This window comes from Hyla sarda, chromosome 9 (genome assembly GCF_029499605.1).
Source record: "Hyla sarda isolate aHylSar1 chromosome 9, aHylSar1.hap1, whole genome shotgun sequence".
NCBI lineage: Eukaryota > Metazoa > Chordata > Amphibia > Anura > Hylidae > Hyla > Hyla sarda.
The window spans coordinates 41927902-41946098 of NC_079197.1; the positions used below are offsets into that span (position 1 = coordinate 41927902).

An 18197-nucleotide genomic window follows, 5' to 3' on the forward strand; every position below is an offset into this window, starting at 1 on the left:
CAAAAGTGCGTTGGTATGAGGCCTGAGAGGATAAACAGGTAAATACATAGCAACATCACTACTCTAGAGAAAGATACACAAACCCACGGAAGGGAAGAGAAGGTAAACAAGCTGCCACAGTGCATCCAGAGTAACCACATTATACTCACAGGAGAGATCACACACAACCCCTACGCCGTTCCGCTACCCGCTTCATCAGGGAGTATCTGGGTGTTAGCTGGGTATACTATATATACAACAGAGGACCAATCAAATGTTTAGAATAAGGATTACCTGGATTAGAGCAGCTGTGCTCCGTACTGCCAGATCTCGCGGCCGCCTGCGCCATCTTGGACTCTCGGGCGCACGCGCATAGTGGAGAGGCGACGTTTGTGCACCAACGTCACCACACACTAGACAGGCATGTGCGCACAAGAGTCCATGAAGTTGATGGTGTGTGGAAGTATTTGGCACATGCGCAGACCAAATAGGGTCCGCTGTGACGCGGACCTGAGTCTGGGCATGCGCGCAAACTTGTGAATCGGAGCAGAAGAAAGGATGCACTGGCATTGGCGTGCATAGTAAGTACCTCTAACATATATCGATGTATTAGCCTATTAGGTCGTCAAAAACAATGCTACAGGGGCTGTAAAGTTAGTGTAGTTCATAATATAGAGTCTGTACCTGTGTGTGACGGTTTTCTCACAATTCTTATGTGATTTTCACCCTACTATTTAATTTTAACAGCATACAACATGACTGTTGTCTCGGATTTTTCCCAGCTTGCAATGTGCCCGAGACCTGACTCACTAGTCAGCTGATGGCAGGGAGCCTGTCTGCTTCAATGGGTAGAGGGATCGCTTGGTGGGAGAAGAATCAAGCTGCAACTAATGCAACAGCTGTAGGCACCCTGATTGAGAACCACAGATCTTTTGTTTCAATGGGTGGGGTGGCTGATGTGTGGGAGGGAGGAAAATGGAATTGTGGCATTTGTAGTCAAAAAAAGAAAAGTCAAACAGGAAATAAAAGTTCACAGAAAACTAGCCACAGTGTTATGATAATCTCATGACATAGCCATTTAGCCCCAAGACAAGCGCAGATCCTTCCCAAGCATGTACATTACTGTCTGCCAGGTACGTACTAAAATCACCTTATGGTGGAGAACCCCTTTAAGGAAACCATGTGGAACAGCCTACTCATCTGCTTTCATGATCCACCTCTGACCACCACAGTCTGACAGGTTCTCCCATCTGAGCCATGGCTGCGATTTGGAATAGCCCTTTGAATGATTTTATTACTGTGATGTTTGGATGTTATCCCAGAAAAAGAAATCAACTCCATATTTATTACAGCACCACCTTAAACATTACTGTTGAGCACAATTTACATGGAAAAAGCCAATGCAGGAACCAGGGCCGTGGAGTCGGTAGATAAATGTTCCGACTCCGGAGTTTTTTGTACTTCTCACTCCGACTCCCCGACTCTTCTGTATTAACCCCTTAAGGACCAGGCCATTTTACACCTTAATGACCGGAGCGTTTTTTGCAATTCTGACCACTGTCACTTTAAACATTAATAACTCTGGAATGCTTTTAGTTATCATTCTGATTCCGAGATTGTTTTTTCGTGACATATTCTCCTTTAACTTAGTGGTAAAATCTTATGGTAACTTGCAACCTTTCTTGGTGAAAAATCCCAAAATTTGATGAAAAAAATGAAAATTTTGCATTTTTCTAACTTTGAAGCTCTCTGCTTGTAAGGAAAATGGATATTCAAAATATATATTTTTTTGGGTTCACATATACAATATGTCTACTTTATGTTTGCATCATAAAATTTATGAGTTTTTACTTTTGGAAGACACCAGAGGGCTTCAAAGTTCAGCAGCAATTTTCCAATTTTTCACAAAATTTTCAAACTCACTATTTTTCAGGGACCAGTTCAGTTTTGAAGTGGATTTGAAGGGTCTTCGTATTAGAAATACCCCATAAAAGACCCCATTATAAAAACTACACCCCCCAAAGTATTCAAAATGACATTCAGTAAGTGTATTAACCCTTTAGGTGTTTCACAGGAATAGCAGCAAAGTGAAGGAGAAAATTCAAAATCTTCATTTTTTACACTCGCATGTTCTTGTAGACCCAATTTTTGAATTTTTGCAAGGAGTAAAAAGGAGAAAATTTTTACTTGTATTTGAAACCCAATTTTTCTCGAGTAAGCACATACCTCATATGTCTATGTTAATTGTTCGGCGGGCGCAGTAGAGGGCTCAGAAGGGAAGGAGCGACAAATGGTTTATGGGGGGCATGCCGCATTTAGGAAGCCCCTATGGTGCCAGGACAGCAAAAAAAATAACACATGGCATACCATTTTGGAAACTAGACCCCTCAGGGAACATAACAAGGGGTAAAGTGAACCTTAATACCCTACAGGTGATTCACGACTTTTGCATATGTAAAAAATATATATATTTTTTTTTACCTAAAATGCTTGGTTTCCCAAAAATTTTACAATTTTAAAAACGGTAATAGCAGAAAATACCCCCCAAAATTTGAAGCCCAATTTCTCCCGATTCAGAAAACACCCCATATGGGGGTGAAAAGTGCTCTGCTGGCGCACTACAGGTCTCAGAAGAGAAGGAGTCACATTTGGCTTTTTGAAAGCAAATTTTGCTCTGGGGGCATGCCGCATTTAGGAAGCCCCTATGGTGCCAGGACAGCAAAAAAAAAAAAAAACCACATGGCATACCATTTTGGAAACTAGACCCCTCGGGGAACGTAACAAGGGGTAATTTGAACCTTAATACCCTACAGGTGTTTCACGACTTTTGCATATGTAAAAAAATATATATTTTTTTTTTACCTAAAATGCTTGTTTCCCAAAAATTTTAAATTTTTAAAAAGGGTAATAGCAGAAAAAAGCCCCCAAAATTTGTTAGGCAATTTCTCCCGAGTACGGTGATACCCCATATGTGGCCCTAAACTGTTGCCTTGAAATACGACAGGGCTCCAAAGTGAGAGCGCCATGCGCATTTGAGGCCTAAATTAGGGACTTGCATAGGGGTGGACATAGGGGTATTCTACGCCAGTGATTCCCAAACAGGGTGCCTCCAGCTGTTGTAAAACTCCCAGCATGCCTAGACAGTCAACGGCTATCTGGCAATACTGGGAGTAGTTGTTTTGCAACAGCTGGAGGCTCCGTTTTGGAAACAGTGGCGTACCAGACGTTTTTCATTTTTATTGGGGAGGGGAGGGGGGCTGTGTAGGGGTATGTGTATATGTAGTGTTTTTTACTTTTTATTTTATTTTGTGTTAGTGTAGTGTAGTGTTTTTAGGGTACAGTCACACGGGCGGGGGTTCACAGTAGTTTCTCGATGGCAGTTTGAGCTGCGGCAGAAAATTTGATGCAGCTCAAACTTGCAGCCGGATACTTACTGTAATCCTCCGCCCATGTGAGTGTACCCTGTACGTTCACATTGGGGGGGGGGGGGGCGACGACATCCAGCTGTTGCAAAACTACAACTCCCAGCATGTACGGTCTATCGGTGCATGCTGGGGGTTGTAGTTTTGCAACCGCTGGAGGCTCCGTTTTGGAAACAGTGGCGTACCAGACGTTTTTCATTTTTATTGGGGAGGGGGGCTGTGTAGGGGTATGTGTATACGTAGTGTTTTTTACTTTTTTTTTATTGTTAGTGTAGTGTTTTTAGGGTACAGTCGCATGGGCGGGGGTTCACAGTAGTTTCTCGCTGGCAGTTTGAGCTGCGGCAGAAATTTTGCCGCACCTCAAACTTGCAGCCGGATACTTACTGTAATCCTCCGCCCATGTGAGTGTACCCTTTACATTCACATTGGGTGGGGGGGGGGGGGGGGGACATCCAGCTGTTGCAAAACTACAACTCCCAGCATGTACGGTCTATCAGTGCATGCTGGGAGTTGTAGTTTTGCAACAGCTGGAGGCACACTGGTTGTGAAACATCGAGTTTGGTAACAAACTCAGTGTTTTGCAACCAGTGTGCCTTCAGCTGTTGCAAAAGCTACAACCCCCAGCATGTACGGACAGCGGAAGGGCATGCTGGGTGTTGTAGTTATGCAACAGCTGGAGACACACTGGTTTGCTACTTAACTCCGTGTGCCTTCAGCTGTTGCAAAACTACAACTCTCAGCAGTCACCGACAGCCAACGGGCATGCTGGGAGTTGTAGTTATGCAACCACCAGATGCACCACTACAACTCCCAGCATGCACTTTAGCTGATTGTGCAAGCTGGGAGTTGTAGTTATACAACAGCTGAAGGTACACTTTTCCATAGAAAGAATGTGCCTCCAGCTGTTGCAAAACTACAAGTCCCAGCATGCCCATAAGGGAATGCTGGGAGTTGTGGTGGTCTGCCTCCTGCTGTTGCATAACTACAGCTCCCAGCATGCCCTTTTTGCATGCTGGGAGCTGTTGCTAAGCAACAGCAGGAGGCTGTCATTCACCTCCAACGATCCTCGCCGCACAGGTCAGTCCCTCGTCGTCGCCGCCGCCGCTGCTGCTCCTGGGGCGCCGATCCCAACAGGGACGCCGGGGATCGGGGTCCCCAGCACCCGGGGTGCATGTCCCGCACCCGCTCACGTCCTCCGGAAGAGGGGCGGAGCGGGTTGCGGGAGCAGACACCCGCAGCAGGCGCCCTGATTGGTCGGCCGGTAATCCAGTGCCACCTCACCCCTGCTGGCTCTGGCTGTTCGGGGCCCGTCTCTGACGGCCCCGATCAGCCAATAATTCCGGGTCACCAGAGACCCGATTGACCCGGAATCCGCCGCAGATCGCTGGACTGAATTGTCCAGCGATCTGCGGCCATCACCGACATGGGGGGTCATAATGACCCCCCTGGGCGATATGCCCCGATGCCTGCTGAACGATTTCAGCAGGCATCGGGCACCGGCTCCGCTCCAGACGGTTGCGGGGCGCCGGTAAAACACATGACGTTCTCATATGTCATGTGTCCTTAAGGACTCGGAAATGGAGACGTATGAGAACGTCATGTGTCCTTAAGGGGTTAATATGCGAATGTATTTTATACATTCCTTGAAGGAAAGAAAGGCAACATACATGTCATTACCACAGGACTACTGGCTGGGAAGCCAACAGTCTACAGTATTGAACAGTTTGTGTGCTGATCTGCTGCTGAAGATAGGGCAGTGGGAGAATCCAGGAAAGAGCATTTATTATAAAACATGATTTCCCTAGTAGAGTCCCATAGTCATGTTTAAAGTTTAAAGGGGTACTCCTATCCAAAGGATCGAGGATAAGATGTCAGATAGCCGGGGTCCCGCTGCTGGGGACCCCCGGGATCGCCGCTGCGGCACCGCGCTTTCATTACTACACAGAGCAAGTTCGCTCTGTGCGTAATGATGGGCGATACAGGGGACGGAGCAGCGTGACGTCATGGCTCCGCCCCTTGTGACATCACTGCCCGCCCCCTTAATGCAAGTCTATGGCAGGGGGCGTGACGACCACCACGCCCTCTCCCATTGACTTGTATTGAGGGGACTGGCCGTGACATCATGAGGGGCGGAGCCATGACGTAATGATGCTCCGGCCCCCGTTTCGCCCGTCATTAAGCTCGCTCTGCGTAGTAATGATAGCGCGGTGCCGCAGCGGCGATCTGACATCTTTGGATAGGGGGATAAGATGTCTAGGGGTGGAGTACCCCTTTAAGCTAATAATAGAGTTTACAAGTTTTTATAGCCTTAGCTGAATGGCAGCAGTTTTTCCAATGGTTTACAGCTTCAGTCTTGAACTATTGACCCTCTATTCCCTTCACTTATACAAGTGTCTCTAGTCCTGCAAAAAACATTTACTTAAAAGGGGTACTCCGGTGAAAAACTTTTTTTTTTTTTTTTTTTTAAATCAACTGGTGCCAGAAAGTTAAACAGATTTGCAAATTACTGCTATTAAAAAATCTTAATCCTTCCTGTACTTATTAGCTGCTGAATACTACAGTGGAAATTATTTTCCGTTTGAAACACAGAGCTGTCTGCTGACATCTCTGTCCATTTTAGGAACTGTTCAGGGTAAAAGGAAATCCCCATAGCAAACATATGCTGTTCTGGACAGTTCATAAAATGGACAGAGATGTCAGCAGAGAGCACTGTGCTCATGATGTCAGCAGACAGTTCTGTGTTTCAAAAACAAAAGAATTTCAGACTCCAGGTACCCAAAATTTCGTCCGACTCCTCGACTCCAACTCCACAGCCCTGGCAGGAACATAAGAGAAAAGGAAAAGTGCAAGGTAAGTAGAGTGAACCACCTTCAGCTAAAAGTCCTACACAAACAATAGCACATATTTATCAATCTGCCTGAAACCCTAATTGTCTGGTTTTGCCAACAGCAACCAATATCAGCTCAACTTTCTCTTTACAAGAGCTTGTTACGATTTAAGAGTTGAGCTGTGATTGGTTGCTGTTGGTAAAACCAGACAATTAGGGTTTCAGGCAGGTTGATAAATCAGGACCTACATAAATTAAACAGCTCAATACTAGTAAAGCAGCAAAGATGATTGTTCTGAAATGCACTACGGGGACTAAGCCATACCCTAAACCACCCGCTATGGCTGAATATACTGGAATTGGATCAGTTGCTAATAAAAACACTCAACATGTGTAATAGCGTGAAAGACAATATAAGATTAAAAGTACCATCAGAGTCTGTTCACCCCAAACCAAGCGTCTATACTTAGAAGGAATACTTAAGAGTTCTGTTTTTTTCAAACCCTTTAAGGTTGTGTTCACACAGCTGAATTTCTTCAATTCCGCACAAATTTCATTCAGCTTTGCTGAGCAGAACTGCGGAAATTCCGCTATGTGTGAACACAGCCTTAGAGGGTTTGAAAAAAAAAAAACAGAACTCTTGCGGTGGAATTTCTTTGTTCTGAAAACACAGAATTCTGTTAAAATTTAATGGAATTCCGCAAGATTAACCCTTAATGACTCAGGACGTAAATGTACGTCCTGGTGAGCTGGTACTTAACGCACCAGGACGTACATTTACGTCCTATGCATAACTGCGATGCTCGCGTCATGCGCGGCAGGTCCCAGCTGCTGATAGCAGCCAGGGACCCGCGCGGATGTCCACCATTAACCCCTCAGATGCCGTGATCAATACAGATCACGGCATCTGCGGCAGTGCGGTACTTTGAATGGATGATCAGATCGCCCGCAGCGCTGCCGCGGCGATCCGATCATCCAGCATGGCAGCCGGAGGTACCCTCACCTGGCTCCGGCTGTCTCCCGGGGTCTTCCGCTCTGGTCTGAGATCGAGCAGACCAGAGCAGAAGATGACCGATAATACTGATCAGTGCTATGTCCTATGCATAGCACTGAACAGTATTAGCAATCGAATGATTGCTTTAAATAGTCCCCTATGAGGACTATTAAAGTGTAAAAATAAAAGTAAAAAAAAAGGTGAAAAACCCCCTCCCCCAATCGAAACGTAAATTGTCCCATTTTCCCTATTTCACCCCCAAAAAGTGTAAAAAATATATATATTTTATATACATATTTGTTATCGCCGCATGCGTAAATATCCCAACTATTAAAATAAATGTTAATGATACCGTACTGTGAACAGCGTGAACGTAAAAAAAAAAAAGTCAAAAATAGCTGCTTTTTTTTTTTTTTAGAACACTTTATTCCAAAAAAAATGAATTAAAAAAGTATTAAAAGTTTTATATAAGCAAATGTGGCATCAATAAAAAGTAAAGATCACGGCGCAAAAAATACCATCATACCGTCGCTTATATGGAAAAATGAAAAAGTTATAGATCTTCAAAATAGGGGGATTTTAAACGTACTAATTTGGTTAAACAGTTTGCGTTTTTTTTTTTTTAAGCGCAACAGTAATTGAAAAGTATGTTATCATGGGTATCATTTTAATTGTATTGACCCAAAGAATAAAGTACACATCTCATTTTTACCGTAAATTGTATGGCGTGAAAACGAAACCTTCCAAAATTTGAAAAATTGTGGTTTTCATTTTCCCACACAAATGGTATTTTTTTGGTTGCACCATACATTTTATGGTAAAGTGAGTGATGTCATTACAACGGACAACTGGTCGCGCAAAAAACAAGCTCTCATACTAGTCTGTGGATGAAAATATAAAAGAGTTACGATTTTTTGAAGGCGAGGAGGAAAAACGAAAAAAAAGGGAAAAATAAAATTGTCTCAGTCCTTAAGGCCCAAATGGGCCGAGTCCTTAAGGGGTTGAAGGCAGATCTTTAAATTTTGCGGAATGTGAAATTTCCGTGGCAGAATCACCGCTGTGTGAATGGGACAGAGGAATCCCAATGATCAGTTAATTTTGGCAGATTTTATGGTGGAATTCCACATGGAAATTATCCTGTGTCAACATAGCCCAAGATTGAGCCAACCACAAAGTTATGCCATAAGTAAAAAAAAAACAAAAAAAAAAACTGAATATTAGAAAACTTAGTTATAATCCAAGAATCTAATCATAGTGGATCAAGTCACCACCAATCCTTAACAAGTGCCACACCCATCCTATACTTTCAGGGCTTTCACTTCTGAGACAAGTGTTTCCCAACCAGAGTGCCTGCAGCTGTTGCAAAACTCCAATCCCAGCATGCCTGCGCTAGGACCGCTCCAAGCATGCCGGCGCTAGGAACGCTTAGAAATGTGCCATATCATAGACAGCACTGCATTTCCTTGCAGAATCTGCAAAAACATTGAGAAACCATTTAGGGTATGTTCACACTGAGGAATTTCCACGAGTAATTCTGCTCGCTTTTTCCTCTCTAATTCATTCAGCAGTGAAAATACCCATAGAGCTGTGCAGAATTTCTGTCCCTCAGTTCACACTGAGGAATGTCCTCAAGCAGAATTCTGACGAGGAAGTCTGTTCCGCTTGAAGAACGAACATGTTCTTTCTTTCAGGTGGAATCAGCGTCGTTCTCCCATAGAGATCAATGTTATTTTTTTTTTTTTAGTCAGAAGCATTTCCACGCGGAATCCGCGCAGAATTTCCGCATGAAAAAAAAAAATAAAAATGTTATGAATAGAAATACTTGATACTCCTCCTCCGCATGAAACCTGCATTTCCGCGCGGAATTCCATGCGAAATCTCTGAGTTCTTGTGGAAAAGTAACAATATTTTGAGGCAGAAAATTTCTGCTTGATTTCCGCCCCAATTCCTCAGTGTGAACATACCCTTACACTGAAATTCTGCTATTTGAACAGAGCAGCAAAATCATAATTAAAATCAATGTGTGATGTCCCAGTACGGGATATAGTCCCGTACAGTACTTAGGCCCTGTCAGGTTGAGTCCCTCTGTGTCCTAGGGGCTCTCCTGCAGTGTCTCCCCCATTGTAATATATGTTATGTACAGTGTTCTGTGTGTTATGGATAAAGAACCTTTAAGGACCTTTGAGTTAGTCACATGATAATGTGTTCACATGATGTGTTTGTTACCCAGAGAGCACCAGCTAACCTGGTGACCTGCAGCTTGACCTATGGGCTTCTGGCTCAGCCCCCCCCCCCCCTTTATAAGAGGGGCAGCGATTACAATCTCTCTGATCACTCCTGCTGAGATACAGTAAAGACCAGACATCTCAGAGCTAGTGTCCAGCATATCTGGAGGCCTCAAGCCTATCTACAGCCACATGCCAGTAATTCAACTCATCTATGTCTGCTGTCACTACATACCGTCAAGTTTATAGTTAAGTCCATTATAGTCATCGTGGCTGTCCTTATGTCTGTCAGTCACTACAAGTCCCAGCAAGCTGCGAGGTCCTTCTGTGTTACTGGCCACCTCTCTGGGATCCTGGCCTAGCTGTAAAGACTATTTCCATCTGTGTACCTCAGTAAAGCTACCGTTAACCCTAACCTGGTCTTGGACTATTATTTCCCTGCCTAACCTTGGGATAGCAGCACTACAGTTTGGGTGGTTAACGGGAAAACCACGCCCTGGCATCACAAACATTTAGGGGTTAATAACACCTTGCCCCTGGGTTACAACATCTGCCCCATCCACCTCACCTTCGCACACCGAGACACCACAAATGGGACTCCGCTGCTGTGAAATGTCCGTGCGTAATTCCACACGGACATTCTGCCGTGTGAATATAGCCTAATACTGCCATGTGCATAAGCCTTAGAGACAGAGGAAAGTGAGTGAGAGAGCAGACGCTTGGTCTTACAGAAGTCATCTTGGAATCAGAACATCTACCAACAAACTGAAGTAAGAGGAAAGAAAATCTAATATGTTTGGCACCCAGATTGTCTTCCTCTGTTCCTGGTATAAGTCAGTCCAGTGTTATGACTGAATCAAAAAGTGTCTTCACCGCAAACCAGAAGCCCTGGATGATGTGCGCACATGACATTATGGAGGAACATCAATAAGATGACAGGTCCCTGCGATAAGCGGCTGAAGAATATTTATATGGGAAATATAGGGGCAGGCTTATGTGTCATATTCTTTACATTGAACTATGTTGTTTCTCACATAAAAACAAAACAAAAAAAAACATAAGTTATATTCGGCAGTGGAGTGGTCTTTGAATCCATGTAAATATCTGGAAGTGTTTCACATGGATTTTTCCACAGATTTTACCCTAAACATCCCGCATCAAGAATCCGTAACAAATAAGTAAAATACAAAGCATGTTGTAGATCTGAAGACCCGCAGCATGCTCCGAAGTCTTCACGATTTTGTTCACCACTGCGAATGAATGGGGTTTTGTGCGCACAGCACTTAAAGCAGTGTTTCCAAACCAGGGTGCCTCCAGCTGTTGCAAAACTACAATTCCCAGCATTCCCCCAAACAGCCTTTGGCTGTCCGGGCATGCTGGGAATTGTAGTTTTGCAACAGCTGGAGGTACCCTGGTTGGGAAACACTGACCTACTGCCTGGATACAACATAACAACTTCAGCAACAGGCCTGAGGGCGGACGTTCACTGCAGCCACAATCCTCTGACTAACACCAGCAGCAGGTTAGAATCTCTGCACAATAACATCCACACATAGAGCAACTACAGCGCATTTCACGCAACGGATGACCTGATGCCAGTCACTAGAGAGCTCTCTGCTGCAGTTGGGTAGCCCCGTGTGTATGTAAATGGCAGCAGATTCCCTGTTGTGCTGAAGATCTGTTACAAGCAGACACACATTGCTCATTATAGCTTTTTTATTATTTTATGTAATCTATATCTATCTCTATCTATCTATCTATCTATCTATCTATCTATCTATCTATCTATCTATCTATCTATCTATCTCTATCTATCTATCTATCTATCTATCTCTATCTATCTCTATCTATCTCTATCTATCTATCTATATCTATCTATCTCTATCTATCTATCTATATCTATCTATCTATATCTATCTATCTATCTCTCTATAACTCAACGTGTGTGTATATGTATGTGTGTATATATGTATGTATGTATGTATGTATGTATGTATGTTCCACAAAAACTTCCAAACGGCTAAAGATATTAACATGAAACTTGGCACACGTTACTTATATGTCAACAACAAACATAGGATAGGTGATTTAACCCTTACTCACCCCATTTGCCAGGGGCGGGGCTTATGTTTAAAGTCCCATACAAGTCAATGGGAAATATATGTTACTGCATAACTTCCAAACGGCTGGAGATATTTCGATAATACTTGGTCACATGTTACTTATATGTCCACTTAAAATATAGGATAGTTAATTTCACCCTTAACTACCCCCATTTGTGAGTGTCAGGGTTTTTGTTTAAAGTCCCATGCAAATCAATGGGAAATGTATGTTCCCACATAACTTCTGTAAGGCTGGAGATATTTCAATACCTGGTACACATATTACAGGACTGGATAGGAGGTCGGGATATGACAAAAATATATGGGGATGGGATTTGAAGTCAAAAGCTTCCTCCTTTGTTGATTTTCCTCCCCAACAAGGATTAGGAAGGAAAAACTGGGCAACGCCGGGTACTCAGCTAGTCTTTTAATAAAAAGTCCTATTGAGGACCTTTTTACCACTACCTGGACTTTTTGTACTCCATCTTAAGTTGCAGCACCTTGTTAAAGGGTCATTTTGTCTTCCTACCTCCTCTAAGCGGACACACAGGGCTACCCGGCCACAGCTGGGACTAGTGACTGGTGTCAGCGCATCAGCAGCATAAAATATGCTGCAGATGCGCTACGTGTGATCTGTCATCAGCATCACCCGCACTGACCTATTGGTATAGGGCTTGTAGTGCGGTGACACAGAATGACAATAGAATTTTCTCACTTTTTCTTAAACTGCTAGTGCAGGAGCTTGGTGCACTATGGGCATTCCCAAACCCTGAGATCATAGTGACATTCAGCTTGAATCTTCATAGGAAACACTTCCTCCCCTGTGCAGAGTCTCTTAGGCTGCAGAACAGAGCTCCACTCTGCATTTAGACCCCCCCCCTGCACCACTGTAAAATTTCTCAGGAGAGCATATATATTTCACTTCATGTCTCCAGTTGCCGGCTGCACATGTAAAAGGAGAGGGGGTTAGATGCAGAGTAGAGCTCCATTCTGCAGCACAGGAGACTAAGCACAGACAAAGAACACTTTTCTATGAAGATTTAAGACAGACGTCACCGTGCACCCGCTTGTCATTTGTGTGACCACACTACAAGCCTATATCAATAGGTTAGTGTGGGTGACTCCCTTTAAGCCAGAACTCAAAAGAAAACCTGTCTTATTGAAAATGTAGTCCAATCTGCATAAGTCATGTCATAGAGCATGAAAATCTTTGCAGGTTGATATATATAGTTTAGTAATTCCGTGATTGACAGTTCTAGCTACAAGCACACTTATACACAGAAAGCTGTCAATGACTACGTAGGTTCGCCCACATGACTACTTGGGCAAGAACGAACAGAGATTTACATGAATAAAGTTATACTGGAGCTTTTCACATAAAACTTCATAGGAATTTACTCAGCTCCCCCTGCTTTATACCCAGATGCCTGTAGATATGACTGGATTTTCAACATGACAGGTTCCCTTTATAGGAATTCTGTCACCAGTGTCACCTGCACAAATCTGTCGGTACAGACAGATAGTGCAGGTGACACTGATGACAACGTTACACTCACCTTGTCCCGTTCTGTGGCGGGGTTCTCTGGTAATCTTGGCCGTTAGCTCCAGCTCCGGGCAACCGGCTTGGGGCACGGGCAGAGCTTAGTGACGTCACCGCTGCTGTTCTCTAGCAGCGGTGATGCCACTAAGCTCCGCCCATGCCCCAAGCCAGGTGTCCGAGCTGGAGCTAACGGCCAAGATTACCAGAGATGCCTGCCATGGAACTGGACAAGTTGAGTACTGTTGTCATCAGTGTCACCCGCACTGTCTGTGGCGGTGGTCTGTTAGTGCAGGTGACACTGGTAACAGTAAATAAATAAAATAAAAGAATTTTCTGAAGCCATTTAGAAATGTAGGGATTTCAGAACTGCAGTATTGTTCTGCTTACTAAGAATGAAAAGACCCCAATCATAAAGGGGTACAACACCATGGATCACCTTTTGTAATGATGCAATTGGAATCCCAGTTACAGACAAATATTTTTTGGCACATTGAGAGGTTTCTTACCATACCAAATTGTACATAGTAAATAAAATTTTGAAAGACCTACAGTATACAGGAGAAAAATGCACCAATCCAGCAAAAGAATACAGGTTATAGTTTATAGGTGATGCAGATATAGGAAGCCTATTCTCCTCCAGCAAGAGAGGATTCCTCTGTTATTTCTGTTTCAGTAGAATCTGGAGAACTTTATTTAACAAACATGTTAGTTAACCAACAATTTATACTGCACGGATACATGATTTATTTATTTATTTAGTAGAATAATCTGACTTTTCATCTGGATTACATGCCTGGAATAGATAAATTGCACTTCTGTGCCTCAATAAATTACAGTAAACTGCTAGTGCAATTTCCCATAATACAAAGCACAACTCCCTATATCTCAGCTTTCTGGTTTCCTGTGATTTTGACAATAAAATTGCAGCTCTGCAAGATGGAAAAAATGAATTGTTAACCCTGAAAAGGTTCTCTCCAAAAACCTCAGAATCTATCAAAATACCTCAGGATCTCTCCAAGATCTGTTCTTATGACGATATTGGGACGGGAAGAACATGCAGTGGATTTTTACAGGATATTTTTCTGACATTTAGAATCATATAAAGATTTATGTTTGGAAGAAATGACCATTATTATGCAATTTTCAGAAAGAGTGCAATGACATCTATTTTAAGAAGAAGGTCTCATCCACAGCAGACAGTCAGACAGAATTAGAAACCCTCAAAACCCCACCCAGGCTAACCAGCACAAGGGGAATTTGGCAGTCAGAATTCCAGCTAAAGGAACAGTGAATAAGTCTCATTCTTCATTGCGTCTGCCAGGAGGCAACGCCCAATCCTTTCCCCAGCCCATCCTATAAAACAGACTCCACATCTATCCAGCACTAGAGACTGTACAGCTGTGACGGGGAGAACTCTCCAACACAAAGAAACTCAACATTTTTCATCATCTGCTTCTGTTTGGGCTGAAATCTGGTGCAAAGATCCCTAGAAAAAGGATGTGAATGTTTAATTTACTGGTAAGCTAGAGTCTACAGCATATGGCATAGTATAAGCACATATGCGACATCTCATTTAACCCACAAAATATGGAAGAAGCAGATCAATAACTAGATATCCTGTGGACTAGAGATGTCCCCATACCATTTTTTTAAAGACCGAGTACGAGTAAAGATACTTTTTTCAATGACGTGACATGTTTTTTTCCCCTTATGGGTACGTTCACACGGGCAGATCCACAGCGTATTTTATGCTGTGGATCTGTCGCTGAAGGACCGCTACATGATGCCTTTAGATGTGCCTGCTCAGGGCAGCAATATGTGCAGACACACAGCGACGTGCGAGTAGTAAAGTGCATGCGCAGTGTACTTGCACATCGTGGACGCTCTCACCACGCTCATGGATCAGAAGGAGCGGCCGCGATGTGTGTAAGTGCACCGCGTCTGCGCGAAGATTCGCACATCGCTTCAGTGTGTCTGCTCGTAGCAGCGCATTGCTGCTCCGAGCAGGCACATCTAAAAGGCAGCATGTAGCGGTCCTTCAGTGGCGGATCTGCAGCGTAAAATACACTGTGGATCCACCCATGGTGGGAAAAATAATTTTATTTTTTTTTTAATAAGAGAAAGGGCTTTTTTATATTCAAAATATATAATTCTTTAATTTTATTTAAACTTTTTTTAAAAGGGGGGTGATAAATGTTTTATTAGGAAGGGGTTAACTCATTTATTATTTTGTTTACATATTTTTGTTTAATTTTTCTAGTCCCCATAGGGGACAATTATATGCAATCTGTAGATTGCATACCCTGATCAATGCTATGCTATAGTACAGCAGTGATCAGTGTTATTGGCGCTCCTTTACTACTGCCTTCCATGGCAATCAGCAAAGGAGCGACGATTGGACGCACGGAGCAGGTTAACCTCTTAAGGACCCAGGGTTTTTCCATTTTAGTTTTTTCCTCCTTACCTTTAAAAAAAAAAATCATAATCATAACATAATTTTGAACCTAAAAATCCATATGATGGCTTATTTTTTTGCACCACCAATTCTACTTTGCAATGACGTCAGTCAGTCATTTTACTCAAAAATCTACGGCGAAAGGTAAAAAATAAAATAAAATAATTGTAAGACAAAATGTAAAAAAAATTTTTTTCACTTTTGGGGGCTTCCGTTTCTACGCAGTACATTTTTCGGTAAAAATGACACCTTCTCTTTATTCTGTAGGTCCATACGATTAAAATGATACCCTACTTATGGAGGTTTGATTTTGTCGTACTTCTGGAAAAAACATCATAACTACCGTATTTATCGGCGTATAACACGCACTTTTTAGGCTAAAATTTTTAGCCTAAAGTCTACCTGTGTGTTATACGCCAATAAGCCGCTGCAGTTCAATGATTTAAAGCAGGCGCTTTAAATCAATGAACTGCAGCGGCTTTGCAGGTGCAGAGACCGCCACCGCTGCCGGCTTCTCTGCCCCTGCCTGTCCTGGGGTCTAGAGCCCTGCTACCGCCGCTTCTCTCCCGCTGGCTATCTGCGCCGCTGCCCGTTCTCTCCCCCTGACTTTCGGTGCCGGCGCCCCATTGTCACTCGTCATTGCGCCGCGCAGCACATAGCAACGACGCAGGGGACGCACACCGGAGGCCTGAAGCAGCGCGGACCCGACCCCGGCAACAGGTAATTATACAACCGGGGATGGGGGAGGCAACGGGGCAGCGGCGCCTGCAATGGGTGCCGCTGCCCCTTCTCTCCCCCTGGCTATCGGCGCCGCTGCTCTCCCCCTGGCTATCGGCGCCGGCACCGATAGGGGGAGAGAACGGGCAGCGGCGCAGATAGCCAGCGGGAGAGAAGGGGCAGCGGCACCCATTGCCGGCGCCGCTGCCCCGTTGCCTCCCCCATCCCCGGTTGGAAAGGCAGGGGGAGAGAAGCGGGCAGCGACGGCCCCTCTCCCCCTGCCTTTCCTGGGGGTGTATCGGGGTATACACGCACACCCTCATTTTACGAAGGATATTTGGGTAAAAAAACTTTTACCCAAATATCCTTGGTAAAATTAAGGTGCGTGTTATAGGCCGGTGCGTGGTATACCCCGATAAATACGGTACATGCAGGAAAATGTAGACATTTAAAATTGTCATCTTCTGACCCCTATAACTTTTTATTTTTCTGCGTATGGGGCGGTATGAGGGCTAATTTTTTGAGCCATGATCTGATGTTTTTAGCGGTACCATTTTTGTATTCATGGGACTTATTGATCGCTTTTTATAAATTTTTTCATTATATAAAAAGTGACCAAAAATACACTTTTTTGGACTTTGGAATTTTTTTGCGCGTACGCCGTTGACCGGTTTAATTAACGATATATTTTTTTCATTTGGACATTTCCGCACGAGGCAATACCACATATGTCATTTGGCAATCGGACACCAGGAGGCAAGGTAACGGACCCTCCTGCTGTGTCACAGCTGTTCGGATGCCACGATTTCGCCGCGGACATCCTGAACAGCCCCCTGAGCTAACCAGCAAGGATTTACTTTCACTTTAGACATTGCGTTCAACTTTGAACGCCGCGTCTAAAGGGTTAATATCGCTATTAGCCATGGGTACCGGCCGTTGTTAGAGGCCGGGATGGACCAGTTATAGAACGGGAGCGGACCCATGACGTCATGGGTCCTTAACGGGTTAAGGGACCTCCGGCCGTCCTCACAGCTGATCGGGACACCGCGGTGATAACCGACAGTTAACTTCAGGACTTTTAGACGCCACGATAAACTTTGATGATGTTACTGCCTGGTATACGTAACCTGGAGGAGATGAAGGAGGGGGAGCCCTCAGAAACATGTTGTCCGCTACACTCCTGTATATATCTTTATTACAATAAAAGGTTTATAAAGAATTACAAATAAACCTTTGTACCGTTCATCTGTATAATCGGTGAAGTGCTATGGCCACAAATATTTTTTTTAGAAGATATAAACCCCAGCCGGGGAATCCACGCTTCTATCCACCGTGACCCGACAAAAAGAAAGCAGTCAACAGTGTTGTGCCTGCATGCGTAACACATAAAGGTGAGCAGTTTCATCTTTCCTTAGGTGTTCTGTAACCACTTGGTAACAGCACTATCAGCACCATCTCTGTAGAAAAAATGCACACATACTGGCACAAAGCCTGGGTTCACATATTTTTCAGCCTAAAACTAAATGTGTAAAAGGAGTCCATAGATCTTTGGTTGGCCAAACACTCATTCAGCTATTCCTCCAAAGTCTCCCATAAACATGCATGTCTTTTCAATAGGGAAAGACAGCCACAGCCAGGCACAGCTAGCAGGAGCTCATCCCTACAGAGAACAAAATCATCAGGCTTTGAAGTTCAACATGCCAGATCCCATTTTCCCACATCATCCATCAGGGAAGAGCCGGGTGGCCCATGATGCGCAACAGTTGGCACAAATGCTCAACAAGGAAAACCCCTTTAAGGGCGTACTCTGAAGGAAAAATTTTAGTTTTCTATTCACCAGGTTCCAAAAAATTATACCGATTTGTAAAGTTGTGTAGTCCTTTCCTGTCTGTCCAGGCTGCCCACCAACAAACTGCCGTATGGGAAGACAGCCAGG

General features: G+C 43.9%; 1 protein-coding gene across 1 annotated transcript in view; it reads right to left on the reverse strand.

The window, feature by feature from the left end:
• Positions 1-18197, reverse strand: part of MSN (moesin) — a 103191-nt gene that overhangs the window by 38108 nt on the left and 46886 nt on the right. The gene's annotated exons all lie outside the window — the stretch shown is intronic.